The sequence below is a fragment of the Centroberyx affinis genome, unplaced genomic scaffold (genome assembly GCF_046629955.1).
Source record: "Centroberyx affinis isolate AG114_WGS23_722 - 3 ecotype Tasmania unplaced genomic scaffold, CSIRO-AGI_Caff_v1 ptg001514l_1, whole genome shotgun sequence".
NCBI classification, from domain to species: Eukaryota; Metazoa; Chordata; class Actinopteri; order Beryciformes; family Berycidae; genus Centroberyx; species Centroberyx affinis.
Window position 1 is genome coordinate 54,002 of NW_027279978.1, and position 7,600 is coordinate 61,601.

Here is a 7,600-nt window from a genome sequence, read left to right on the forward strand (position 1 = left end):
AGCATTTTCTACAGCAAGGTTCTGGAATGAGCTGAGTGCAAATAATCCCAAATTCCACTATTCACATGACCGCCTGTCAGAGGTCATGTGACTCGCTTTGCTCGAGTCCCAAGTCAGTCTCAAATCTTGAGGCACAAGTCCCAAGTCTGAGTGTAGATTATTAAGTCAAGTCAGAACAAATCAAGAGTCCAGTATCAATTTAATATCTTAAAGAAAACTAAATATCTAGGACTTTTCAATGCAATATGGTTTTAATAGGATAAAAACCTGGTAAGAGCATCATGAGTTTGATTTCTATAATCAGTTTCAACTTCAATAAATTCAATCATTCCATACAAATTCAGAAAACAGAATTTAAATTCAGTCGTCTGCTGGAACAAATCTCATCACTTTCAATCTAAGTCATTTACACAAACACAAGATCTCAAGTCAAGACTTTAGAAACCTTTTCAAGACATCAGAGTACAAGTCAGAGTCAAGTCCCAAGTCACCAGAACCCAAGTCAAGTCGAGTCTCAAGTCTTCTCTTCATGCATCAAGTCTCAAGCAGTTACAATTGTGACTTGAGTCCAAGTCATGTGACTCAAGTCCCCCCCTCTGCCGCCTGTTTCTCAGTTTAATGTGTTTTTAAACCTATAGGTCCCACAGCGGTGTGGCTGAACAGTGCTGATTGGCTGTCAGGTGAATCACTTTCAGCAGGTGTGACGTCACTCAAAGGATAAGAAAATAAAGCATAAATAAATCAATAAAACAAAGTGGTTTTGTAGTGAGTGATATTAAGCTGATGTAAGTTATATCAACAAGAGTTTCTCTTCTCTCTGTCTGTTCAGCCATGGTGGCTATAGCTGCTCATGCTAACTACCCAGTTCTTCTGCTGTTGATTCCAAACAAGCCAGAAAAACGCATCACTTCCTGTGCAGCAGGAAAGAGCTGCCAGATACAGATACAGGTGTTCAGAACAGACATGTAAAGTCTTTCATGTAGTGGATACAGGTTGGATCACTCTGGTTTGATATCAATCAGACAGAGCGCAGCAAAACGGACACTTGTTTGTATGAAGATGTTGTGTATTGTTAGTTTTATCAGAGTATCTCTGGGTGTCACCTGACGCCCGGTGGGAGTCACCCGGCCCGGAGCGGCCGGGCCGCCCGGCCGGGCTCGTCAGGTCTCTTCATTAGTAGTCTGGCAGCTGTCTGATGGCGGAGATACCGGCCCGGCGGGTAAACCGAGCCCCGTTATCACCAGACAGGTGTGTAACTGAAGTCCCGGGACATTGCTGCAAATCAGTGGCACAGAGATGTAATCTGCCTCGGTTTAATCACACTGCCACCGTCTCAGCCTTATTCCAGGATTAGGTTTACTCCATTTGTAAAGGACATTTGACTGAACTTTTTTGCCAAGTGGAAGTAGTATTTTTAATTATACAGTAGTCCATTTTGGCAATGAAAGTACTGAGTGTCAAAGCGGTGGGTGGGGGACTCAGTGAGGGACATAAGGCTCTCTGTTAGGAGAGGAAACTGTTTCAATTGATTTTAATTCTTATTTCTGCCTCAAACATATATACAGTATTTACATATATACTGTATATATAAGTATAGTGTATTTTTTTTAGCAGAGTAGAGTTTTAGTTCTAGAAATGTTTCTCAGAGGCAGAGCTGGTCTGAAGACAGAAATAATCTGATTGGTTGAGTTAAACCTCAGTGGGCGGAGCCAAAGAACCACAGTTTTTTGGAGAGTGCAAATTAGCTAACTGCCAAACCTGAATGGCAAAGAAAGAAGTCTGGTCAAAATAATAAATAAAAATACGTCAGTGTCTTCAATGTCTTCTGAATCCTCAAAAAATGTGTAACTAAATACTCCAGGACAGCACTCCAATTAATTAATTTATATTTATTGCCACTCAGACGTTCTGTCCTGGAGTATTTCTGCCTCTGAGAAATGTTTGTAGAACTAAAGCTCTAATCTACGTAGTTTTACTCGCTGTGTTTTCAGGAGCAGTTTCACCAAAGCTGAAGAACATGTTGTGGTTGGTTTGTGGTTTGTCTCCCCCTTTAAAGACACGGAGCCTCTCTCTTGGTTTAAACTGCTTCAACACATGGATTCAAACAACAGATCAGACTCCTGTGTTTCTTCAGCTCGGGACAGAAAACTCTCCTCTCTCTCTCAGACCTGAAAACTTCTCATGTAAAGTTAGAGCTTTTGTTTCAGAGTCGGAGTTGCATTCAGGCTCCTGCTCTGCTCTGCCTGCAGTACGTCAGTGTGCCCCCCCCCCCCCCCCCAGGCCCTCGTGGTGTTCATGTCTTTCCATAAGCGCCTGCCTGTATACATGACCCGCCTGGGGAAGAGAGCAGTTTCATGGCCCACCTGACACCTACAACACGATGTGCTGAAAGTGTTTACGGCGGATCCTCTTCCCTGCTGCTGCAGCCACCAACAATTGCTGCAGGTGAAATGAAGTTATCTGAGAATTGCATTGAACTCTGGGTGACCTGCACCCCCCCCCCCCCCTCCTCCTCCTCCTCCTCCTCCTCCTCCTCCTCCCCGCCTGACTCTGCCGCCCCATTAATTATTCCCGTCCCAATCACAGAGGATAGTGATACTGGGACAGGTTGGAGTGCAGCAGCTCACACCACATCCACACTGCCTGCACTTTAACAGCTTTTTCCTGACGAGGTCGTCTGCTAACACACTGAGCAGCTAACACACACACACACTGAGCAGCTAACACACACTGAGCAGCTAACACACACTGAGCAGCTAACACACTGAGCAGCTAACACACACACACACACTGAGCAGCTAACACACACTGGGCAGCTAACACACACTGAGCAGCTAACACACTGAGCAGCTAACACACACACACACACACTGAGCAGCTAACACACTGAGCAGCTAACAGGAGCTAAGGAACTATAAAGGAAAGGAACTAACTTCAATTTTAGCAGGATATTATACAAATATCTAAAAACTAAAACTGCAAAAACTCTGAGTTATAAATAACATCCCATATACTATAGTGATATATGGAGATTAAAAAAAACAAAAAAAAAACATGTATTACTCTAAGGTCACTATAACTCACTACTGAGTACCACAAACACTCTATTGTTTCTTTTGCTTGTAATTGTTTGAATCCATTTATTTTATGTAAATCACTTTGAGTTGCATTCTATGTATGAATGGTGCTATAACAATAAAAAATATTATTATTATTATTATTATTATAGTGACACCATAGGAGATCAAAAAAGTTACCAAAAGTACAATAAGGTCACTGCAAATTCACTACTGAGTATCACAAACACACTAATATTATAGGAATATTATAGTCAATACAAATACCATGAAGTACAATAATGTCACTATAACTCACTACTGAGCACTGCAAATACACTATATACCAATAAGAATACTATAGCAAAATTATAGGAATATTACAGTGATACCTGGAGATGAATATACTATAAACTCACCACTGAGCACCATGAACACACTGGCAGATGAAGTACATAATGTACTCATCTGGGTAAAGTGCAGACTATGAAGTGCTCATCCCATAGATACGAAAAACTCTACAGTGAAATAAAGTACAACATTTTTTTTTTTACACAATCAGCATGATGGCAAGAAGTAGGACAATAAGGCCGAGGCTGAAAATAACCAAAATGTTCCTTTAAGTATTTATTTAGCCCACAGTGTCCCAGTCTAGTGAATTAACAGCCTGACACCATGGATGTAAAAACACTTTTCATTTTAATCAATTCTTGCATGTAGCCTACTATGTCAGAGTTTGGAAGTAACCACAGTATTTACATTTACTCACATACTACTGTAATTAAGTAGCTTTTTTGTGTACTTTTATTTTTTTTAAAGTCAGTAATTTGTCTTTGCACTCTGCACCATTGCACTATTGTCCTAGGGTTGTTTACATATGCATATTTGTATATAGTAGTTAAATGTTTAGGTTTAGGTTGTTTCATCTTGTTGTCCTTGTTTTTAGCTGTGTATTTATTCTGGGTAAGTACATTGAGAGCAACAAAAAAACCCCGAGTCAAATTCCTTGTATGTGAACATACTTGGCCAATAAAGCTGATTCTAATTCTGATTGACTTTTACTACTTTTACTACACTTACTAGTACATTTTTACTGCAGTATTGTACAGATGTTGTCTCTCCATCAGCAGCAGAAACTGGATCAACGTATAAACTGACAAACTGTGGATCCATTCACAGTGAGAAGAGGAATCTGACTTTACTTTGTTTCTGCACTTTATTTTGTCGTTTCTAATGTTTCCAGTGAAAAGATTGTAGTGTGAACTCTGTCCTCTCTCCTGTTAGAATCACATGGAAAAGATCACAGCTGACAACGTTCTCTGTTCTAAAGAGGAACTCAGGAACTTTTTACTCTGAGGACATTTTAAATCACACACTTTTTACTTTTGCTGAAGGAGATTTTTTACACCAGAACTTTTTACTTCTAGATTCAAGATTCAAGAAAACTTTATTGTCCATTAGTGCAGGCAATAAAATAAATGTGTCTTTCGCTGGTGCATAGCTCACTTAAGAGATACAATACAGTACATATAAGAACATAAGTGCACATAAAAAGACAACACAGTACATGTAGTAAAATCTCATGCAGTTAAAAAAGTTGACCAGTGGCAGTTAGAAATTAAATACTAAATAGAAAGTGCAGTGTAGGTTTCTTCTTAGATGCTGTTGAGCTGTGCAATGGCAGTGGGGATAAAGGACTACTGCTCATGCTCTACTGAAGTAAAATATGAGCAGTAATTTTCATATTCTACTGAAGTAAAATATGAGCAAAGTAACAGTACTACTACAGTACTACTACTTCTACTGGAGTAGGACGCTCCGCTACACCACTGAGTATTTCCCTGCATCCCAGTGTGGAGGACAGCAGAGTTTTCCTGGTCGGTTCGGGCTTCAGGTTTATCCTTGTAAGGGAAAATGTTGTGTATCCCGCTCCGTCTCTCTTCTCCCAAACACTCCCAACATAAAACTGATACATGAGCTGCACTTTGTTCCCCGCACAGCTGAGCCGGCGCTCCTCTGTTTACGCTCAGGACGCTGTGTGAAAATCCATATTCCTAGTAATTGTGTTTATGTAGTTTTAGCCATTACGCCCGGGTTATTTAGAGAGCCAGAAAGACATTTTAGAAGCAGGGCCGGCCCCGGGGCTTTTCATGTCCGGGGGCCCGGGGCGAAAATAAATCTGGAGAGTTGCTGAAGTCCAAATCACAAACAGATGAGCAGGTTCCATGGGAAGCGGCGGGTTCGAGCTCCATGTGTGCAGCGGGGGAAACGGATGGGACTTTTAATTGGCAGCGACGGGCACAACTGGCCGCATTCTGCTGCAGCTCAATTAGGAGCGTTCAGGCAGCCTGACACTTATCTAGGGGAGGGGGATCTCACACACACACACACACACACACACACACACACACACAGGACAAAAGCTCACTGTATATGATCTGTAAAATAAGACAATTTGATTACATCTGATTTAACTAGAAACCAAATCCATATTTCTCTTCACATGAATGAACGGGGGATGCAGTGAAGCTTTCCTGACTCTTCACCCAGAGAACAGTGAAGTGAAGTCAGGCGGACGGTCACAGATAAAGACAAAAAGAAAAAAAACAATCACATAAATATCACACCAACATAAAACACTTCAAAGTTATCTCCTGCTCCAGTAAAACCTGTTGTTGTTCCAGCCTGTGTGATTGAACAGCAGCTACAGGTGTAGTTTCACTGTTAAACTCTCCTTTATGAACCAGTAATCCCTTAAAATACCTTTTACCTTTACATTAGTTCACCCTTAATTGATGCAAAATCCCCTTCAAATGAGTTAAGGGAGTTATTAATGGAGGAGATCCCATCAAAACCTCCTTAAACACCTCTTAACTTTTAACTCCTTGCTTTCTAATTTAATGAAAAATTCAGGGAGACCGGAACTTTAAATTAATAACTCATTAATAACCTGTAAACCTGCACAAAAGGCATAAAAAATCCCTTAATTTCTAGTGTCTCCATGAACCAACCCATGAATAAATCCCTTATAAACCCATGATACTAACAACTTTAAAGCTGTTATTTTTTAATGGATAATTAATGTTTATGTAATGGAGAAATTAAGGACATTTCAGGGATCAAATTAAAGGGTTTGGTTTGGTAGTGCTCATCATGACCTTTGACCTACAACACAGAAACAGAAGCTTCCCCAGTGATAGTAGTTTGGTGATATTATGGAGTGTTATTTCTGCCGTTAGGTTGATCGATTCTTCTCTTATTTTCTTTTTAATGTATTTTTTTCTGTCTTGTGTTGCAGGCCTGGCAAGACAAAAGCAGCAGTAAAGTCAGAGTAGAAACCAAGAGGAGCGACTGTCCTCCTCTTTCTGCTAATGTGGATCCAAATAAATAGAAACTGTTGAAAGTTGGAAGCGGGAAATTCCCAGCTGGCAGAGACATGAAAAAAAAAAAAAGAACAGGAGAAACATGGCCGACTGCATGATTTTCTTTGCCCAACATGAAATATTGTTTTCCACGCAACAGCTAATGTTGCGTCAGTGATATTTCACAGTGTTAGCCGGTTAGCATAGAACGTTAGCAACTGTAAGCACAACTTAACTTTTCAAATTATTTTTTTTTTTATGATTTTATTTTCAACACAAAACATGACATCTTATACAATTACCACACACAAAACATCCTAACATAAATACAAAACATCCATACAAAACAAAAGCTGACATTACTAGACTTACATCAGAACATGCAAATCAACCTGTTTGCTCAGTCCCACATATCTGCTATATTCCCAAATAATAACACCTATACATTCTAACACCTCAGCTATCCAATAATCCAATACCTTTTCACACAGCCTCTTTTGCAAATGAACACATTATCTGTTCATTTTTTATCATCTCTTTTATGAAATCCACCTGATTAATACTCTTTCATCTCTTAATCTGCACACCTAATAAAAAAAACAAACAAAAACAAAAAAACAAAAACAAAAGCTAACTTTTCAAATTCATGTTCAAAGGACTCCTGCACACTGTCTACTTCACTTGCAATTAGAAAATATTTATTGGGAACAACGTTTTGGTACACAGACCTTCATCAGGTTATTTTACAAGACTAAAGGAGAGGTTGACCCATGTGGACCAATCAGGTCACACTACAGACTGACATCACTCATTGAATAACGCATCATACATAATCACATCATGGCACCATAGGCCAACAATATAAATAGACAGAAATATACAAAATGCACATTATACGTAGTTTAAAATGCACATATTCATAATAAAGAAAAGCTACCATACCAAGATAAATATTAACAATATTTCCAATAGCCTATCTGGTTGGAGCTTGAAAAAACTGTCTCCTAGAATCTGTCCCTAGACAAGAAAAAGAGAGGAGACGGGATTAGAAAAGAAAAAAAAAACAAATATATATGACGAAAGATGAAAGATAAAAAAAAAGAGACGAAATAAAATGAAGACAAAATACAGCAAAAACAAAAGCCATAGCTTATAATAAAGTGGTTCCTTCAAAATCAGTCA